This window comes from Lissotriton vulgaris, chromosome 9 (assembly GCF_964263255.1).
Source record: "Lissotriton vulgaris chromosome 9, aLisVul1.2, whole genome shotgun sequence".
Taxonomy (NCBI): Eukaryota; Metazoa; Chordata; class Amphibia; order Caudata; family Salamandridae; genus Lissotriton; species Lissotriton vulgaris.
This window is the reverse complement of record NC_141697.1, coordinates 793,794,299-793,817,118: the sequence shown is the minus strand read 5'-3', so window position 1 is coordinate 793,817,118 and position 22,820 is coordinate 793,794,299. Positions and strand designations below refer to the sequence as shown.

At 43.2% G+C, this 22,820-nt stretch overlaps 2 pseudogenes; both read right to left on the bottom strand.

Moving 5' to 3' along the window:
- Window positions 1-266: 266 nt before the first annotated feature.
- LOC147692279 (Golgi integral membrane protein 4-like) lies at window positions 267-2,656 on the bottom strand (annotated as a pseudogene).
- A 6,941-nt stretch (window positions 2,657-9,597) lies between these two features.
- LOC147692278 (Golgi integral membrane protein 4-like) lies at window positions 9,598-12,752 on the bottom strand (annotated as a pseudogene).
- Window positions 12,753-22,820: the final 10,068 nt, after the last annotated feature.

Sequence of the window (22,820 nt, the reverse complement as noted above, 5' to 3'; positions counted from 1 at the left end):
CTTTTCGCGAATACGCTGCAATTCATCTTTAAAGGCTCGGGAGCACTTATTATCTGGGATCTGTGACTAAAAATTCTGGTGCTTCAGGGCGGTGAACAGCTGAAGCTTGGTATCCTCTGAAGAGCTTCATTCAGCTGGTGCATCTGACTCAGATGCTCCTGGGCAGCACCTTCTGGAATTTTCTGCCCAGAGTATGTCGGTGTGTCCATAGGATTTGCTTGTAGGCCAGTCTGTTCGCGAATAAGCTGCAATTCAGCTTTAAAGGCTCAGAAACGCTTATTATCAGGGGCCTGTGACTGGAATTGCTGGTGCTTCAGGGCTGTGAACAGCTTGAAGCTTGGTATCCTCTGAAGAGCTTCATTCATCTGGCGCATCGGATTCAGCTGCTCCTGCGCACTAAGCAGCTGAGAGCTGAGCTCTTCATGTGCATTCCTAAGAACCATTCTTTCGTCCATTCGTTTCGATATCATAGCCAGCAGCATCCCCACGTGTTCCTCATTTTCCCGCTGTAGCTGTGCATATTTCTGGTTGTGGCTCTCCAACGCTTGCCGGTTTTTCAGCTTTAGAGAGTTAATACTGCTCATGCAAGTCCAGGAGCTGCTTCTTCACTCCTTCATGCTGGTTCTTCAGGATCTTGTGGTGAGAGGGGAGGGCAACGAAGTGGTTCATGGCGTCTTCCTTCTCTTTGATCAGGGCATCTTGAGCTTCTGATTTAAATACTTCAAAATCGTCCTTGGTCTATTTGTGCTCCACACGCTCCTTCTGGAGGGACTGCTCCAGCCTGGCTGCTGCTCATACATCACTTCCATCTGCGCAAAGAGTATCTCCTGCTGCGGTTTGAACTCCAGGAGCAGGTTCACGGAGCTCTGCACTTTCTCCTGTAAGTGCTTGAACAGGTAGAGCACGGACCCCAGGCACATCAAGGTCAGCAAGCAGAGGCCTATCAGCAGAATCCTCTTCTGCCTGTGAAATCCACAGGCCCGGGTCCCATGCCCATTGTTTAGTTCCTCATCAGCGAGGGCCGGGCTCTCAGACTCCCGTTATTATCCTGTCAGTAATGTCCTACTAACAGTCTTACCAGTCTTACGCCTTCCTATATAGCCCTGCTCAACGTCATGAATTATGACATTATTGTGAATTCACAGCAGAAAACTGTTACATCAAAGCGTTTTGCGTCCCATACAGGTATGAAGCCTGATGTCTACTCTAAATATGTCCAAACCCAGGACAGTGCAGCTTTGTCATCCCGTGTGTGCATCACTGCACGTGCTGAGAGCCTTTCCTGGTTTTTAAAATTTCGATTTTGTCACAGCAGTGAACAAAATTCCATAACACTCAAGAGATTATTATCAAAGAACCAAATATTTTCTAGTTTAGTCTCATAAGATACATAAAAAGCATATCTTATTCACATCGCATAGATATTAATCCATATGTCCATTCATGTATGGTAACTTGAATATCCACTGCTTCCCCGTTTCTGACATGTGCAGTGGTTTCTGACACTTTTTCAAAAGTATATGGACAATATTTACAAATTTGCCATATATACATTATTCAACACTTATATAGATAATTACAATACATTGATTGGTAATATTATACATAAAAAAGTGTCATAGCGTCGACGTTTCGGTCACACACACTGTTATTCTTCAAGACCATCATCAGGACATGTGTTGCACCATGAATCTAGCATAAAACAACATATACATGATCAGCAACATATTTATAAACAATCCCTTGAGTACATAAATATATATCATCTGCCCTCACCAAACCTGGTGATCTAAAGTGTATATTTGCAGTGTATTTTTACACAACTGCCAAACACCCTCAACTCCCAAGTGTGCAAAAACGTCTATGAACACCTATACACCTCTATTAAAATTCCATAAATCGTGCAGCACATTACATAGTTGTGACATGCACACGCAACTTGAATCTGTATATAAGCCCAAATACTCACATCAACGACAGGTAACTAAAACCTTAACCATCTTGTCCTAAAGAGAAACCACAGCCAATCATAAACAACTAATTTAACAACAAGAAAGTGGTATTCCACATCATACACAATAGAGCATCTATCTTACCTTCTGCCTCTTTCTGTTAAAGGTCTATGAATAACATGAATACATGGGCTCATCAATTCTGATATTCTCTGATATTATCAGGATCTTAACATTTAATATCCACATATACAAAACAAATCAAAGCTGTACTCACATACACAGATGGCACTATATTCTGCCCGTGTATAATCTATAGAGGAAACACAAACATAATGTACTTAGGTCAACATAATGTTAAATCGTAGCACTCTTAATCCTTTATCTCTCATGTTATTAGTTGAAACTCACTTTTAGGAAGGTTGTCTTCATCGATCCTTACTCGCTCGTCACATCAGTCTAGTGTTTGCCGGCGTCTTCCTGACTCTCTATGACCAGTAGCCAGGCTGGAGCAGTCCCTCCAGAAGGAGCGTGCGGAGCGCAAAAAGACCAAGGACGATTTTGAAGTATTTAAATCAGAAGCTCAAGAAGCCCTGAGCAAAGAGAAGGAAGACGCCATGAACCACTTCGTCGCCCTCCCCTCTCACCACAAGATCCTGAAGAACCAGCCTGAAGGAGTGAAGGAGCAGCTCCTGGACTTGCATGAGTAGTATTAACTCTCTAAAGCTGGAAAACCGGCAAGCGTTGGAGAGCCACAACCAGAAATATGCACAGCTGCAGTGGGAGAATGAGGAACACATGGGGATGCTGCTGGCTATGATATCGAAACGAATGGAAGAAAGTATGGTTCTTAGAAATGCACATGAAGAGCTCAGCTCTCAGCTGCTTAGTGCGCAAGAGCAGCTGGATCTGATGCAGTGGATGTATGAAGCTCTTCAGAGGATACCAGCTTCAAGCTGTTCACAGCCCTAAAGCACCAGCATTTTCAGTCACAGGCCCCAGATAATAAGCGTTTCTGGGCCTTTAAAGCTGAATTGCAGCTTATTCGCGAACAGACTGGCCTACAAGCAAATACTCTAAGGACACCGACATACTCTGGGAAGAAAACCCCAGAAGGTGCTGCCCAGGAGCATCTGAGTCAGATGCACCAGCTGAATGAAGCTCTTCAGAGGATACCAAGCTTCAAGCTGTTCACAGCCATGAAGCACCAGTATTTTCAGTCACAGGCCCCCGATAATACGCGTTCCCGAGCCTTTAAAGATGAATTGCAGTGTATTCGCGAAAAGACTGACCTACAAGCGAATACTCTGGAGACGCCGACAGACTCTGGGAAGAAAACCCCAGAAGGTGCTGTCCAGAAAGCATAATCTCACCGAAAATTATTGGTACCCCGGGCAGGGTCTTTTGAAGTTCTGCCACAGCCAGCCTTGCCTCTGTGGCTAGCGAAGGATAGAGATGGCAGTGCCCTGCGTTTCTAGAGGACGGTGGATTGCATCCAGGCTGGAGACGAGATGCTGAAAGAATTATAGAACATACACTTCACCATCAGATCATATGGCAAATTTGTAAATATTGTCCATATACTTTTGAAAAAGTTTCAGAAACCACTGCACATGTCAGAAACCGGGAAGCAGTGGATATTTGAGTTGCCATACATGAATGGACATGGATTTATACCCATGCTATGTGAATAAGATATGTTTTTATATATCTTATGAGAAAAAACTATAAAATATTTGGTTCTCTGATAATAATCTCTTGAGTGTTATGGAATTTTGTTCACTGCTGTGACAAATTTGAAATTTTTAAAAACGTGAAGTGATTCCCTAAGGAACATTTTTTGTTGTGTTATTGATTATACCCAGTTCCTTGAGAATATTGGGTTGCCCTATTATTGTTTTTGAGAGCCTTTCCTGTGCACGCCTGGCCCTTCAGAGCCCCTTCCACTGCACCTGTGAGGACGCGCCTTCAGCAACAGGAAGTGGACAGTGGCGGCAAGGGACCAACTGAGCTGCCTGGGCCCATGGGAGGAATAAAAATGATGCTCACAGAAGCAATATAAATAGAGTAGAACAGGGCACCGTTTAGGGGAGAGCATCTAACCTGCTACTTGTAGCTTTAGAATATTCGGATTGACCAGTAATAATGCGAAAGGGAATTTCTGAATAATCGTTGTTACACAGAAGTATGCACTTGGAGCTTCGTAGATTCTTACATTTATTACTTTCATGATTGCTACTACAGGGTTATCTGGAACACTAGTTGGTGTATTTCTGCCAATGATTTAAAGGAAGTGAGTGAAGTATGGTCTGTTCCAGAGCCTACTGCGTGCCAAAGCGAATCAAGGAAAATAGCCATGATTAAAAGCTCCCCCACAGCATACCTGCTTTACAAGACGCCTGAGCCCCTCTGTCATTCACAATGTAAAACCTTCCTTAGCTCAGTTTTAGCAAATGTCCTGTGATTTTTAATGTGTTAATGCCCATGTACCTCGGCAAATATCTAGGTAGGTAGACAGAGTGGGAGTGCTGTTTTCTAGTGTCTTGGTATTTCCTTGCTATACTTGCTGTACAAATCAGTGGAATACAGCTAAGAATGTAGGAAAAGTGTATGTGTAGGGCAGTAATGAACAAGTATCCTAAGCAAAAGATGGGAAACATGTTTTTCTTAAGTCTGGAACGCAAGTGACGAAATTATGTATTATTTTGGTGACAATTAAACATTCTGAAAGTATTCCACAGGAGGAAATTATGTTCCAAGACTAGTTTTTACATTTTGAAATAACTGATGACTTTGGAAGATGTGTGCAGAGTCAGTAACGTCTTGAGTAGGGTGTATTACCATTAACATACTGGACTCCGTCGAGTCACTCACAGTGTAATTTTGCTATTTTATGATTGTTTATCAACATTTCCTCTTTTTCCAAAATTTTATTTTTCATAGATTCAGATCTTCGAATCATTCCAGTCACTGCGCTGAGATTTTCACTGTAACATCCAAACAGCAGTTCGATGTAAAACATAGTCTTATAACAAAGGCTCTTTGGTAGCCTAGTCACAGCTTTTAAAAAAGAACTTAACGTTAATCAGTCAGAGACAATCAGCCTGAAGGCCACTATCCTTCAGCTTTCTAAAGCATGTTGTGTGTGAAGGTAGTCCACTTAGCTTTGTTCAGTTTCTCTAAAATAAGTGACATTTTGATCCCTTACTTGTTTCTGTTTAGTAATGATGCTACACACCTCTGTAGATTTAGCATCCAACAATAACATTTAGCATCTAACAATAAATCAGACATCATCTGATGCATCTAAAAAAACTCTGTATTTTTAGTCCTCGTGGCACCAGTGGCGAAAAGAGACTTCACTCTGAGGGCCCTAACAAAGAGTGCATGGGGTTCGTCACCGATCAAATTAAATCTGCCCCTGCCATCTGTTGGCTAAAAACCTGGCTTAACCAGAAAATTTCCTTAAATCACTTGATCCTTAAAGATTGTTTATCCCTGGACAGAGCTCACAGTATCCCATGGCTAGTATATGTTAAATCGATGCTTTCAAATGTGGGGCGCATTGAGCTTTTTTATTTTCCTGAACGCATCAAAAAAGAGGATGTCATGGTGATAAAATCCACACTGTTAAAGCTGTTCGCGGCAGAGCGGGAGGAGATAGAGATGAGAAAACCGCTCATTAGAAGAAATTATGTACTTACACTGGCCCAGTCAAAGAACCCTACCTAGCTTTCGTAACTAGACCATTTTTATCGTTTTCTTTTAACTAGATTTTGTTTAAACCTGATACACTTGCTGCTTGGTTCCTTTGCAACGTGGGATTCACCTGTTAACGCAAACCCTTGTGATTGCGACCACTTTTCTATACAGGACACACTACATTTCATCATGTTTTGTGAACACTATGCACAAATTAGAAAAAAATATCTGTTACCGATTTTACGGGAGGCTGGCTTTTTACAGGTCAGGCCATCGGTCGTGTTTTTACAGCTTTTGTCTAGTGCACGTCTAACTTTTCATGTAGCAAGTTTCTTAGTGGCAGGTGTTTGTATAAACAAGAAGCGCTCTAAAATACGGCACCAACATATTATAACTGAATCATCCTGGTTTTGCTGGCGCTTTCTTAAAAATCAGGTACTTAAATGTTTTATTATAAATTTTTACTATGAAAGAATTAATTTTAAATAATGCCCTACTGAACTCATGAAATATGTTCATTTTATAACCCGACATGCTATTTATATTTCTCATATTTTTATCATTAATCAGAAATGTATGTATTGTTGTATTGTATTGTTTGTGATGATCTATATCTTGTGTCTTTTTGTGATTTTTATTAATCGAATAAAAGTAATTGACTGACTGACTGAGTGCATTTATTGCCTTCATCCTAATCATAAAATCAAGTAATTTAAAATGTACTGTACTTTTTTACCTAAAACTCTGTGAGAGGGCAGACTTTTGATATGACTATAATTCTAAAAAAAACTCAACAACATCACAAGTGGGCATGTTCTGTGGAGAGACACCCTGAATCTTCGAGGTCTGACAATTCTCCATCTATTTCCTCAGAACCTTCAAAAGAGGTTCAAAAGAAAGCAAGCGTTGATAATCTTCATCTGAGGAGAGAAGACTAATTAGCAAATCCTGACCCAAGCCAGTGTCAGAGCCGCCAAAACAATGGTAGAAATACCTATGGTGTTGGGAAAGGTACATTATAGTCGAGACGTTCATTTTCAGGACCATCAGTGACAATGTCGGCAACGGTATCATCGTTGTAGAAAAAAGAAGACAAATCCCTATATAGACACTGCTCTGTGGTGTCAACAGCACCTGCTAAGACAACTCCGACTTTGTCGACGACTGCATCATTGACTTTACTATCAACGACAATCACCTATTCGACTGTACCTCCAACAACAACATTGGTAAAGACTGAACCAGCAAGAACACAAGTTATCCCGATTTCAGAAAGAGGTGCCCCAGCTCATTTATATAATAATAATAATAATAACTAATAATAATAATAATAATAAATATTATTAATAATATAATAAATAATAATAATAATTATTGAGAGTAAGGGGTCCACAAATCTTCCACAGCACCTTTTCAACTCTGAAGACTGTGAAGATGGATGATTTGTGCCAGCATATAATTATGGCCAAATAAATGTGAAATACAAGGTCCCACATGACGACGGCAATGAAGAGGCTTAGCCTGAATATCTCTATAAAAGAGAGTCTGAACTTCCTACATCCAGAGTTCCTTTTCAGTCATTCCAAGAACACTAGGAACAAGAATGGCAATACAGGGATATGCCGTTTGAAGATGGCTCTCATTTCTGCGCCCAACCTATGATATAGGTACTGTTACACCTAGTTAAAGACCTGCGGTTGATATTGAAAAATTACTCCAAACACTTTCCTGTACCTGCGCCCCAGGCACAAAAAAAAAACAAGTAATCCGCAAGTTTCACACTCTGCTGTGGCACCACAAATCCAATCCATCACACTTTTGAGTGACCAACTCAGATTAGCTACACTGATACAGTCTCCAACAACATCCCACATATTACAATCAGATCATCCTGACAGTGTCTGTACTTACCACCAACAAGGAGAACTTCTGTCCTGTTCCACAAATGAAACCAGCCCTGAATGAGACCAATATATAGGACCTGTTGAAAGAGATATATCCCCAACTTTATCAGACTTCAGATGATCTAGGTCACTTCCATAGCTTGATTAAATGAGCAACTAAAAGATTTGACATTTCAGTCCCAACGAAAGAAATTGATTTTTTTTTCAAACAACCTGCAAGAAAAATGGTATGAGCAATACTAACAATTGGTCATATCTGGTCTGAAGGTTTTAAAGCAATGAAAAACCTGCCAATAGTATCTTCAGATGAAATATAAATCCCCAGATTACACACTTTTCTACCTTTTTGTATACTCATGTGGAGATTCCATGGGAATGTAAGCTGCAAAAGGATCTAGCACACCAATGTCACCCTGTTCTCCACTGGACAGAGAAGGAAGAAGACTTGATAATATAGGTCAAAGCTTTTCAGCAGCAGCTGCAACATTGATTAGAACATCGGTCACCTTAGCAATATGCAAATGTGGTGTGACATTGCATCATTAGTTTTGCTGGCGGACCACAACATATCTGAAGTCAAAGCCATTCCACATGAAGGAGAAATAACATCTACCATTATTGGTACTGCTTGGATGTTGCAACCACCGGGTTTAGACATTTGGGCGCAGTGGTATTATGAAGGCAAGGGTGGCTGAGAGCAACATCTTTTCAACCTGAGGTACAAAACTGAATATTAGGCATGTCATATGAGGGAGAATTTTTATTTGACAAACGTGATGATGAGACTTACCAATTCATAAAAATGGCCACCAACACAGTACAATCATTAGGTTTACTACAATAGCATTAAACTTTTCCCCTTCGGTGTAGTAGAGAAAGTAACCAATTTCATTATAAAAATGGAATCAGATACTAACTTTACCAACTACATCAACATGACCTGTCAAGAGATCTGTCAACAATACATTCCGCAATTCAGACCCCCCCCCCACCACCAGCTGTTGAAAAACTAGCGATAAAGGCAAAAATCATGAAGCTTCCTGAAGACGGTGACAACTTTCCGACGGAAGCCACACCATATCAAATAACGCTTGTAGGCAGAAATGCTTGTTTCTACTACAGACCTTGGCAACAAATTGATGTGTCATGAACCTACCGCAACTGGGGTACTTTGAGATTCATACAAAACCTTCATCAGCACTACCATCTAAAAATTAGCATCTATGGCTGTTAAAGCCGAAATTTCCATAATTATGAAGGGGCAGTCAAACTAGTCCCAAATTCACAGCAAAACATAGGCTTCCTTCCACCAAAACATAAAAAAACACCATTTTCCATTGCTAGCTGGCTCCATCTTCTGATGAGTTAGTTAATAATAGAAATATTGTCCATCAGTATAGGTCTGCCCCTGTTAGTACATGACTGAAGGATGCGTATGCCCTTAGGTTTAATCACTTGCATTCTCACCCAAACAATATTTACCAAGAGTTTTCTCTGTCTTGTCGGTATAACGTAATTTTTTGTTTATGGCAACATAGTTGTATTTTGTAGTATGTATGCAGCTACAATGGCCCATTGGACTAATTTTTACAGAAATCCACCTTTAACAGCACAGTTTTTTTTAAAGTTTTTTTTTGTTTTCTTTTATTTCTGATGTTTTATTACACAGTATCAGGCAGAGTATCATGATAAATTGATGTGTGTGATTCCATAAACTGAGTTCATGTATAAATATTCTTTACTGAGGGCTGATTTAGCATTTGAAAGACGGTACTCTATTTGACAGAGTGTAAGTGGATTCTATTTGAATGGAGAAGAGTAGCCTGGCTTCCATTAGTCTCCTCTGAGTGGCCAGGAATAAGAGATTTTCCCCTATTGTCTTCAGCAAGGGAGAGAGTAATATTGCTTTCAGTACCTGGCTTTCAAGAATGGAGTGGAATCCTGAATTCATTAAATTCCTAATTTGGCCCCTTCGATTGAGAGCTTGAACAGTCCCTCTCTCTTTCACACACACTGGAGTATAGGGCTATCAAAGATTGCTAGCTGGCTCTTGTGTGCCACTGAATCTGACCAGCATCAAGGGACAGATTTCCTGTGTACTCTCCAATAGTGCGCAGAGGCATCACATTCTTGTCCACCGTCCAGGTCAGATTGTCAAATCCAATATTCATGTTCCCAAATTCAACATAGTAGATGGTGCTGTTTCTGATGGTGAAGTTAATGGTCTTTAATTCTTTCAGCATCTGGTCTCCAGCCTGGATGCTATCCACCGTCCTCTAGAAACGCAGTTCACTGCAATCTCCATCCTTTGCTAGCCACAGAGGCAACGCTGGCTGTGGCAGAACTTCAAGAGACCCTGTCCGGGGTACCACTAATTTTCGGTAAGATTCTGCAGTCTGGACAGCTTCCTCTGGGGTTTTCTTCCCAGAGTCTGTTGGCGTCTCCAGAGTATTCGCTTGTAGGTCAGTCTTTTCGCGAATACGCTGCAATTCATCTTTAAAGGCTCGGGAATGCTTATTATCTGGGGCCTGTGACTGAAAATTCTGGTGCTTCAGGGCTGTGAACAGCTGAAGCTTGGTATCCTCTGAAGAGCTTCATTCAGCTGGTGCATCTGACTCAGATACTCCTGGGCAGCACCGTCTGGGATTTTCTTCCCAGAGTATGTCGGTGTGTCCAGCGTATTTGCTTGTAGGCCAGTCTGTTCGCGAATAAGCTGCAATTCAGCTTTAAAGGCTCAGAAACGCTTATTATCTGGGGCCTGTGACTGGAATTGCTGGTGCTTCAGGGCTGTGAACAGCTTGAAGCTTGGTATCCTCTGAAGAGCTTCATTCATCCGGCGCATCGGATTCAGCTGCTCCTGCGCACTAAGCACCTGAGAGCTGAGCTCTTCATGTGCATTCCTAAGAACCATACTTTCTTCCATTAGTTTTGATATCATAGCCAGCAGTATACCCACATATTCCTCATTCTCCCGCTGCAGCTGTGTATATTTCTGGTTGTGGCTCTCCAACGCTTGCCGGTTTTTCAGCTTTAGAGAGGTAATACTACTCATGCAAGTCCAGGAGCTGCTTCTTCACTCCTTCATGCTGGTTCTTCAGGATCTTGTGGTGAGAGGGGAGGGCAACAAAGTGTTTCATGACGTCTTCCTTCTCTTTGATCAGGGCATCTTGAGCTTCTGATTTAAATACTTCAAAATCGTCCTTGGTCTTTTTGTGCTCCGCACGCTCCTTCTGGAGAAACTGCTCCAGCCTGGCTGCTGCTCATACATCACTTCCAGCTGCGCAAAGAGTATTCCCTGCTGCGGTTTGAACTCCAGGAGCAGGTTCACAGAGCTCTGCACTTTCTCCTGTAAGTGCTTGAACAGGTAGAGCACGGACCCCAGGCATATAAAGGTCAGCAAGCAGACGCCTATCAGCAGAATCCTCTTCTGCTGTGAAATCCACAGGCCCGGGTCCCATGCCCAGAGAGTTTAGTTCCTCATCAGCGAGGGACGGGCCCTCAGACTCCCGTTATCATCTTGGCAGTAATGTCCTACTAACAGTCTTACCAGTCATACGCCTGCCTATATAGCCCTGCTCAACATCATGAATTACAACGTTATTGTGAATTCACAGCAGCACACTGTTACATCAAAGCGTTTTGCGTCCCATACAGGAATCAAGCCGGATGTCATTATGAGGGAAGCCCTTGACTCAGGCCACGCCCATTGCTGCTCGGCCACGCCCCCCACTATATAAACCGCACCAGACCTTCAGCGCGTCTTAGAAGGAAATTGTCTCCTGAGGCGGAAGCCGAGAGTACTGCTATTTTAAAAAAAATATTTGTGTGTTTTGCTTTTAATCTGCACCTCTAACTACCCCTGCCCGGGACACTCACCTTACATCGCGCAGCCGATTGAACGCTGCCGCGAGATTGCCACCATTACGAGGGAAGCCCTCGACCCAGGCCACGCCCACCGCCGCTCGGCCACGCCCCCCTTATATAAACCGCGCCAGACCTTCAGCGCGTCTTAGAAGGAAATTGACTCTTGAGGCAGAAGCCGAGAGTACTGTTATTTAAGAAAAATTATTTGTGTGTTTTGTTTTTAATCTGCACCTGTAACTACCCCTGCCTGGGACACTCACCTTGCTTCGCGCAGCCGATTTGAATGCTGCCGCAAGATTGCCGCCATTACGAGGGAAGCCCTCGACCCAGGCCACGCCCACCGCTGCTCGGCCATGCCCCCCTCTGTTTCCCCTTAAACGATGTGCTTGCCCCGGCCGCGCAGCGGACGCGCGCAGTGGGCGCGCCACATGTGCCCCAAAGGCAAGCCCGTCTGCGCCCGTCCGCGGCCGACCGGGATAAGGGGCCATAATTCCTGGTCCCTCCAGGACACCAAGGAAGGTATACAGCTTAGGCTCCCTTCACAATCTAAGGCCCCGTTTAGAAAACAGATGCTGCCACCCTTATCACCCCCTTGATCTACCCACCCTCTGCTCACACTGCAAGACGAGGCTTAACACTGGCCAGGAAAGAACTGACCTGCAGGACTTTGTAATGTTTCTTCTAAACTGCAGATCTCTGCCAAAGCATAGTACGGAAATCTCACTATTACTAGAGGAACTCGCGCCAGACGCACTCTTTTTAACCGAAACCTAATTAACCCCCGACTCCGACCCTGATCTGATACAAGCACTTCCCCCGGGCTATCAGATTGCACGCAGAGACCGGGCACAGAGGAAGGGCGGGGGACTTGCAATTATCTATAAAGATCTATACTAGTGCTATTGCATCCCGGTTACTGTCCCCGACTGCGAAAGCATGTCCTTCTCCCTAAAACGTACCCCCAATGAGAGCTTTACAGGAACCCTCCTTTACCGCCCCCCTGGCCCTCTGAACCAATTCCATACAACACTACCATCAATAGCAGCAGAACTTGTTACCTCCCCCTCCAACTGTACGCTGCTGGGTGACTTTAACATCCACTTTGATGACAGCTCAGATAGTACAGCAAAAGAGCTAACCACAAGCTTGGCCGCAGTTCAGCTAGAACAACTTTTCCAAACCCCCACGCACATTAAAGGACATTTGCTCGACCCTGTGTTTAGCAACTCCGCTGAGCTCAAGGTAGCCCCCACTATTCGTCTTGCGTGGACCAACCATTTTTTAATCCCCCTTACCTGGTCCACCTACAAACCCGTTCGGTGTACTCCATCTCCGCGAAAAAAGAGGAATTGGTCCAGGCTCCCACTTGAACAGTGGTCCAGCTCCCTGGCAGACTCAAGACCCTCTTTCTCACAGGACCCCTCTTCAGACAACATGAATTTTGACAATTGGATTCTGAAGTCTCTTGATTCCATACTCCCCATTCGGGACATCAGCTTTAAAAGGCCACGGGTTACAGCCCCATGGTATTCAGAGGAGCTCAGAACAAAAAAGCGCCACTGTAAGAAGCTCGAGAGGAAGTGGCGCATGGAATATGCCACCACAGACAAAGCTATCTATAGGGAAGCCATCAAAGCCTACAAACTTGAAATTAAAAAGTCACAATCCATTTATTATAATGAACAAATAACGATGGCTAGGTCAAAACCGAGTGAGATCTATCAAATAGTCAAACGCCTAACCAAGCTTCCCCCTCCCATAGCTTCCAATGACAACCCCACCGCGCGCTGTAACGACCTAGCTGAATTCTTCTATCAGAAAATAAATAAAATCTATGTCACATTCGCAAGCCCATTTCCAGACCCCCTCATTGATGTTCCCCAGCCCCTAAGGGAGTCAGAGTTCTTTCCTTGAATAACTCTGAATCGCTTCCCTTTGCTAGATATAGAGGCTGTGGAACTCCTGTCACTTTAAGTAAAGTCAGGCTCCCCCTGTGACCCAGCCCCACCCCGTACTATGGTTGCCGCCAGCCAAGTCATTCTCCCCACTCTTATGGAGTTGCTCAATAACTCCCTAATAAAGAGTAATATTCCACCCATCTAGAAGAAAGCTACGGTGAGAGCACTCCTGAAAAAGCCCAACCTGGACCCTAATAACCTCAACAACTATCGCCCCATCTCCCTGCTGCCTTGGGCGAGTAAGATCTTGGAAAAACACATCAACCTTCACCTAACAAGGTCTAACCACCTACTCGATGCCTCGCAGACAGGGTTCCGTCCCAAACATGGGACGGAAACGGCCTTGTAGCTGTGACAGAAGAAGCCAGGCGGATTCTGGATCGAGGAGTATCAGTGGCAGTTATCCTCCTCGATCTGAGTGCTGCATTCGACACGGTATGTCACAAAACTCTGCTGTGTCGACTTTCCAACTTAGGAGTGTCCGGGGATGCTCTGGCCAGGCTGGGATCCTTTCTAAGTGGAAGAACTTTCCAAGTCTTTGAGGGAGACTCCACCTCCACCAGCAAGCCTCTGGACTGTGGGGTACCACAGGGCTCGTCGCTGAGCCCCACGCTGGTCAATGTGTACATGGGACCACTGGCTGAATTCGTCCGCCCATATGATATTAAGGCTCTTACTTATGAGCAACACATCCACTCGGATTAGATATGTTCGGTATGTTTATTTATACCATGAATTCAACCATCAATTCAGAAAATTCTGTACATTTCATGTCAGACAAAGAACACCAAATAATTAACTCAATTTTTGAAACATACAAAAAGAAAAAATCACAAATATAATAACTGTACACAACAAAGCATGACGTAAATTTGAGAAAAAGTCACAAAAGTCAAAAAATGAGAACTTTTTTCACAGTAATAAACAAAGTCACAAATGAAAGGAGATATCACGATACATCAATTGTTGCACAACACTCGTTTGTCTAGGGTCGTGTTAATTATATGTAATGGATGCCTGTTATTTCTATCCCCTTTCTTGCCGACGCGTTTCGAACTTCGTACATCAGTTACGAGTTCTCTTCAGGGCCTTGTTATTACTATATGCCTGTGTGTAGAAAGGAAACGCTATTTAAAATCCAATCAAGATTGGATTTTAAATAGCGTTTCCTTTCTACACACAGGCATATAGTAATAACAAGGCCCTGAAGAGAACTCGTAACTGATGTACGAAGTTCGAAACGCGTCGGCAAGAAAGGGGATAGAAATAACAGGCATCCATTACATATAATTAACACGACCCTAGACAAACGAGTGTTGTGCAACAATTGATGTATCGTGATATCTCCTTTCATTTGTGACTTTGTTTATTACTGTGAAAAAAGTTCTCATTTTTTGACTTTTGTGACTTTTTCTCAAATTTACGTCATGCTTTGTTGTGTACAGTTATTATATTTGTGATTTTTTCTTTTTGTATGTTTCAAAAATTGAGTTAATTATTTGGTGTTCTTTGTCTGACATGAAATGTACAGAATTTTCTGAATTGATGGTTGAATTCATGGTATAAATAAACATACCGAACATATCTAATCCGAGTGGATGTGTTGCTCATAAGTAAGAGCCTTTTTGAAATATAAGTGGGGGGCACTTTCTCTTCTTAAACACTATTGCTAAGGTCCAGCCTCTCCACTTGCTAAGGACCTAACTCCTTCACTTTAACAAGTTTCAGGGCGAGTACACACTCGCGAGAGTAGAACACGGGCAGTGCAAATTTAAGCCCCAACTACCTATCATCATAAACGCGGGGGGTCCTTTGGTCCTCCCGAGCTAATGGCAGAGAAAGATACACTGTCCTTCTCAGAAGCACATATTCAAAATCTATGTGCCTCATCTGCCTTTGATAACATCACTCTCAGTAACTCCGCACAACAACAGAATGAGTCGGATAAACTCATTAGACTAAAGAAAAAACATATCCGGACTGAACTCCACGGGCATTTCCTCCTGAGACACCTGAGGGGTGGTACCATCCCATGGGGGCTTCAGGTTAAAAATGTCCCTGTGATATTTACGGAGGATAGTGAGTACAAAAAAGGCTTTAGCTGCATAAATACGAAGTGTAGCCGGGACCTAATGGTCCACACCATTGAAACAGCCCAACGACTATGCGTAAAGGAACTGGAAGAAATTGAGGTCTTAACAAAGAGTCTTCAGGAGAGCCCAGCAATCACAGACGCTAAGATGTTACTTGAAAAAATCGACAAAGACATTCAAACCTTTAGAGACATCACGATCAACTCCAAATCTGCCCAATACGAAAGAGATTCCAAATCATTTACATTAGAGAGGGCCTACCCATTCCTCAAGGAGGACTATTATACTCAGACAGAGTCGCGTGGAGCCCTATATAACTTTCAGGGACGCTCCAGGAATCGCTTCAAAACTTTTTCTGATACATCGTCCTCCTCTAATTCATCTGGACCCGAGGACAGAGGTAACAATCCAAACAAGAAAGGGCCTTTTTTAGACAAAGGCCAACAGCCCAAAACCCGGTTCAAACCCCAATGGGAAATGCGCACGCGCAGAAACTTTTACAAGTCCTAGAGCCCACCCCGTCCACAATAGTGAATCTTTCCACCAAAACACTAACCAAGGAAGAGGAATCTGTCCTCAACTTAGGTTTAAAATTCGTTCCAAGCCAGCAAACTGATTTCACCCGATTGAAAATGGAAACTATTGCCTTTTGTAGGAAAATCCGCCTACGAGCATTTTTTGCCAATAAACCACCATCCCCTGACATTGAAGTTACAGGATTAAGAAATAGATCCACTTTTATTCCGTATCAAAACATTCCAAAACAGGTTGTGGCATTTGAGCAAATCATGCTATCGTCTATTAACAAACTTGAAAAGAGTAAAAAATATGTCAAACCAAACATTACCAAAGGCCAAAGGCTAGCAATTAAAAATCTGACGAATGATCCCTCGGTTGTGATTAAACCCGCGGATAAAGGCGGAGCAGTCGTGGTTTGGTCAAAAGAAAATTATCTGAAAGAAGGACTATCACAGGTGAATAACACAGAATGGTACAGACAACTCCCCGAGGACCCGGTCCGGGCAATCCAAGGCCAAATCTGTGAAATAATAAAAGGTGGTGTGGACGAAGGATTTGTGGGCCAGAAAGAGGGTGAGTTCTTGGTAAAGAAATTTCCAAGAACCCCCATCCTCTATTTTTTGCCCAAAATCCATAAAAACCCGAAAGAACCCCCAGGACGACCAATTGTCAGTGGTTGTGAATCTTGTTTGGAATCACTCTCGAAGTATATTGACTTCTTCTTGAAGCCGTTTATCAGTGGGGTCAAATCATATTTGAAAGACACCACTGACTTTTTGGTGAAAATTGAGGACACACTGTTCAACCCAACAACAGAACTAATGGTGACAATGGACGTTACGTCCTTGTACACCCAGATACCCCAAGACGAGGCTCTTGAAGTGTTGGAACTATATCTTGATAAGAGGGACAGGCCACACCAGGTCCCAACCTCGTTCATCTTGAAACTGGCAGAAATCACTCTCAAAAAGAACTATTTTAGGTTCAATGATCAATTCTATATGCAGGTTAAAGGTACGGCCATGGGCTGTCCCTATGCGCCGGAGATGGCCATACTCTACATGGCGGAGTATGAGAACAAATTTATCTACTCCAATAACCCATATGACAAACATATCAAACAATGGTGGAGATACATCGACGATGTGTGGCTCCTGTGGCAGGGGAGCCACACAGAGTTGATGTCCTTCCACACGTGGATTAATGAAAAACACCGGGACATTAAGTTCTCACTGGAGTCCAGCAATCAAAGAATGACGTTTCTGGATTTGGAAATAACATGTGTGGATGGACACCTGAGATCGAGCCTTTTTCGAAAAAAGACAGACACCAATACCATTCTTCACCACCAAAGTGCTCACCCAAGAAGTCTTAGGGACAATTTGCCCTACGGGCAACTTCTTCGGATTCGAAGAAATTGCTCGGAAGTGAGCGAGTACGAGAGACATGCAACCAGGTTTTGTGAAGAAATGAAGAACAGAGGGTACCCCAAGAAACTACTGAATAATTCAAAGAAAAGGGCACGCCATACTCCCAGGGAGTGCTTACTTGAACGAACAGTTAAGCCAGAAATGGACAAACTGGTATGTGTGTCAACCTTCGGGCCAGACACACATAGAGTAAGGCAAATGGTATTGAAAAATTGGCATCTATTGGAAGGACTTGAATGTCCGTTTCCGCGACCGATATTCGCCTATAAGAAGAACAAGAGTATTGGCCAAAGTATCATTAGAGCCGATGTGTTGACCCCCAAGCCTAAAAGTGATCTCATGTCAATATGGGGCCTCAAGCCAATAGTAGGCCACCATAGATGTGGAAATTGCATATCATGTGAGTCGACAATCGAAGGGTCAGAATTCGAACATAGGGGTGTCAAATATCAAAACAATGGATTCTCTAACTGCAGAACCCGCAACGTGATATATGCTATCACCTGCGCATGCCAGAAACTCTATATAGGGAAAACGACACAACAGATCAATAGTCGCATTACCCAACACAGGTCACAAATAAAAAAGAAGGTGTTAAGCGCCCCCATGGTCCAACACTTTCTCGACCTAGAGCACAATGAAATGGATTTCAAATGGACCGTACTCTGTACAATAGCGCCATCAGGCAACCAAGGCCCGATTGATATAGAGGAGACCCTGTTAAGGAAAGAGGCGTATCTGATCTTAAAATTTAATAGTGCTCAAAACGGATTGAATACTCTGTCCGAGGTGTCCAGATTATGAAGCACAGGTTTAGAGGGACTCCGTGAGGCCACATAGTCCCACCTTGAGGAATGGGGACGAGAGGTTGAAGCGCGCGAGTAACTAGAACTACAACTCCCAGAATACCCAAGGTCATGTGACCATATTTAGTCTCGGGGCAGTCTCACCGCCGCCCTCGACATTGAGTCATTTGGAAAGCGAACCGCTGAGCGAGAGGTTAGCGAAGATACTATACGCCCAACTGAGACGGGCTGCTTTGTAGAGGGAACAATATGTAAAACCAACCCTCCCTTTACCCAACAGCTTATGTGACCGGAGAATAATTGTGAGTTATTACGCGGCACGGTTGATCAGGGACGAAAAACCAACCGATCCACTAAGGCACAAAGTGAAACACTCCCAAAGCCCAGGGGGCACCTTACGAGGTAAGAGAAGCCCCGCAACCACTTGCTTTGGCTTCTGCATAGACTCACTCTGTTTTGTAATGACTCCGTCCTCGCCCCTCCCCCAGGTGACTGAAGCTTCCCCGAGCCATAGGGAGATGCCCCGCCGTACCACAAACTACTTTAAAGGTATGTCTTGTAACGTCTGCGCGATGTGATTGCAGGGTGAATACTGGCAATTGACTCTAAAACTGGTTTTTTAACGCTTTCTAGACTGAAATTTCAATGACCCAGAACAAGACATAGGATAAACCCGGCCACTACCCAGGTAAATCGGCTTCTTTTAAATATTGCAGTAGACCCTAAGTGATCTTAGGAGATGAGACCCAAGATTGGATTTTAAATAGCGTTTCCTTTCTACACACAGGCATATAGTAATAACAAGGCCCTGAAGAGAACTCGTAACTGATGTACGAAGTTCGAAACGCGTCGGCAAGAAAGGGGATAGAAATAACAGGCATCCATTACATATAATTAACACGACCCTAGACAAACGAGTGTTGTGCAACAATTGATGTATCGTGATATCTCCTTTCATTTGTGACTTTGTTTATTACTGTGAAAAAAGTTCTCATTTTTTGACTTTTGTGACTTTTTCTCAAATTTACGTCATGCTTTGTTGTGTACAGTTATTATATTTGTGATTTTTTCTTTTTGTATGTTTCAAAAATTGAGTTAATTATTTGGTGTTCTTTGTCTGACATGAAATGTACAGAATTTTCTGAATTGATGGTTGAATTCATGGTATAAATAAACATACCGAACATATCTAATCCGAGTGGATGTGTTGCTCATAAGTAAGAGCCTTTTTGAAATATAAGTGGGGGGCACTTTCTCTTCTTAAACACTATTGCTAAGGTCCAGCCTCTCCACTTGCTAAGGACCTAACTCCTTCACTTTAACATATGATATTAAGATCATCACATACAAGGACGATACTCAGTTAGTGGTATCCCTCGCACAGAAGAACAGCGAGCTAACACAGACCAATCTAAGGGCATGCTTGGAGGAGGTCAGGAAATGGATGACGACATCCTCTCTTAAGCTCAACGGGGAAAAAAACGAGCTTATGCTACTCGTCCCCCAGCGCTGCTGACTACCGATCACCTATGGCCCACCAGCTTGGGCACACCGCCTACCCCAACAGACAATATAAAAAGTCTAGGGGTCTGGCTGGACAAATCTCTAACTCTCAACACCCAAGCAACCAAAACATCTGCAATCTGCTTTGAGCTCATCAGGATGCTCAAAAAAATCCTCCCACTCCTGCCATTTAAAGCCAAGCAGATTGTGATACAGGGCCTAATACAATCCCGACTCGACTTCAGCAACGCCCTGTACTTGGGGGCACCGGAATATGTGTTGCAAAAACTCCAGAGCGTCCAGAACTGTGCTGCACGCACGCTGCTTCAGATTCCACGCAGAGCATCAATAGAATCCGGGCTGAGAACCCTACATTGGCTCCCTATTAGGGAGAGAATAAAATTTAAAGCCCTGTGCGTGTCCCACCAAGCCTTTGGAGAACCGGTCCCAAGATCAACCACTCCCTTCTCTCCCCTTACTGCCCCAGCAAGCAACCCCGTTCTACTCACGCTCTTTTGGCTGTAGTCCCCCGGATCAAAAGGGCAAGAGCAGGAGGAAGATCTTTTACGTTCAATGCTGCTAAGTTGTGGAATTTGCTCCCTGTACATCTAAGATCAAATTCCAATCTGCTATCCTTCCGCAAACAGCTTAAAACCTTCCTCTTCACCAACTGAACTCTTCTCCAAGCTGTTGCTTCTTGAGGCACTACCCTTCTTTCTTAGTGCTTGGACGCCTAAGGGCAGCAGCCGCGCTCAACAAAACCCCTTTTCATTTAATTTAATTTCATGTCTACTCTAAATATGTCCGCTCCCAGGACAGTGCAGCTTTGTCATCCCGTGTGTGCATCACTGCACGTGCTGAGAGCCTTTCCTGGTTTTTAAAATTTCAAATTTGTCACAGCAGTGAACAAAATTCCATAACACTCAAGAGATTATTATCAAAGAACCAAATATTTTCTAGTTTATTCTCATAAGATACATAAAAACATATCTTATTCACATCGCATAGGTATAAATCCATATGTCCATTCATGTATGGCAACTCAAATATCCACTGATTCCCGGTTTCTGACATGTGCAGCGGTTTCTGACACTTTTTCAAAAGTGCCAGAAAATTTGCCATATATACATTATTCAACACTTATATACATAATTACAATACATTGATTGGTAATATTATACATAAAAAAGTGTCATAGCGTCGACGTTTCGGTCACACACACTGTTATTCTTCGAGACCATCATCAGGACATTTGTTGCACCATGAATCTAGCATAAAACAACATATACATGATCAGCAACATATTTATAAACAATCCCTTGAGTACATTAATATGTATGATCTGCCCTCACCAAACTAGGTGATCTAAAGTGTATATTTACAGTGTATATTTACACAACTGCCAAACACCCTCAACTCCCAAGTGTGCAAAAACGTCTATTAACACCTATACACCTCTAGTAAAATTCCATAAATCGTGCAGCACATTAAATAGTTGTGACATGCACACGCAACTTGAATCTGTATATAAGATTAAATACTCACAACAACGACCGGTAACTAAAACCTTAACCGTGTTGTCCTAAAGGGAAAACCACAGCCAATCATAAACAACTAATTTAACCACAAGAAAGTGGTATTCTACATCATACACAATAGAGCATCTATCTTACCTTCTGCCTCTTTCTGTTAAAGGTCTATGAATAACATGAATACATGGGCTCATCAATTCTGATATTCTCTGATATTATCAGGATCTTAACATTTAATATCCACATATACAAAACAAATCAAAACTGTACTCACATAAACAGATGGCACTATATTCTGCCCGTGTATAATCTATACAGGAAACACAAACATAATGTACTTAGGTCAACATAATGTTAAATCGTAGCACTCTTAATCCTTTATCTCTCATGTTATTAGTTGAAACTCACTTTTAGGAAGGTTGTCTTCATCAATCATTACTCGCTCGTCACATCAGTCTAGTGTTTGACGGCGTCTTCCTGACTTTCTATGACCAGCAGCCAGGCTGGAGCAGTCCCTCCAGAAGGAGCGTGCGGAGCACAAAAGGACCAAGGACGATTTCGAAGTATTTAAATCAGAAGCTCAAGAAGCCCTGAGCAAAGAGAAGGAAGACGCCATGAACCACTTTGTCGCCCTCCCCTCTCACCACAAGATCCTGAAGAACCAGCCTGAAGGAGTGAAGAAGCAGCTCCTGGACTTGCATGAGCAGTATTAACTCTCTAAAGCTGGAAAACCGGCAAGCGTTGGAGAGCCACAACCAGAAATATGCACAGCTGCAGCGGGAGAATGAGGAACACGTGGGAATGCTGCTGGCTATGATATCGAAAGTAATGGAAGAAAGTATGGTTCTTAGGAATGCACATGAAGAGCTCAGCTCTCAGCTGCTTAGTGCGCAGGAGCAGCTGAATCCGATGCACCGGATGAATGAAGCTCTTCAGAGCATACCAGCTTCAAGCTGTTCTCAGCCCTGAAGCACCAGGAATTCCAGTCACAGGCCCCAGATAATAAGCGTTTCCGAGCCTTTAAAGCTGAATTGCAGCTTATTCGCGAACAGACTGGCCTACAAGCAAATACTCTGGAGACACCGACATACTCTGGGAAGAAAACCCCAGAAGGTGCTGCCCAGGAGCATCTGAATCTGATGCACCAGCTGAATGAAGCTCTTCAGAGGATACCAAGCTTAAAGCTGTTCACAACCCTGAAGCACCAGCATTTTCAGTCACAGGCCCTGGTAATAAGCGTTTCCGAGCCTTTAAAGATGAATTGCAGCATATTTGCGAAAAGACTGACCTACAAGAGAATACTCTGGAGACGCCGATAGACTCTGGGAAGAAAACCCCAGAAGGTGCTGTTCAGACTGCATAATCTCACTAAAAATTAGTGGTACCTCGGACAGGGTCTTTTGAAGTTCTGCCACAGCCAGCCTTGCCTTTGTGGCTAGTGAAGGATAGAGATGGCAGTGCCCTCCATTTCTAGAGGACGGTGGATTGCATCCAGGCTAGAGATGAGATGCTGAAAGAATTATAGAACATAAACTTCACCATTAGATCATATGGCAA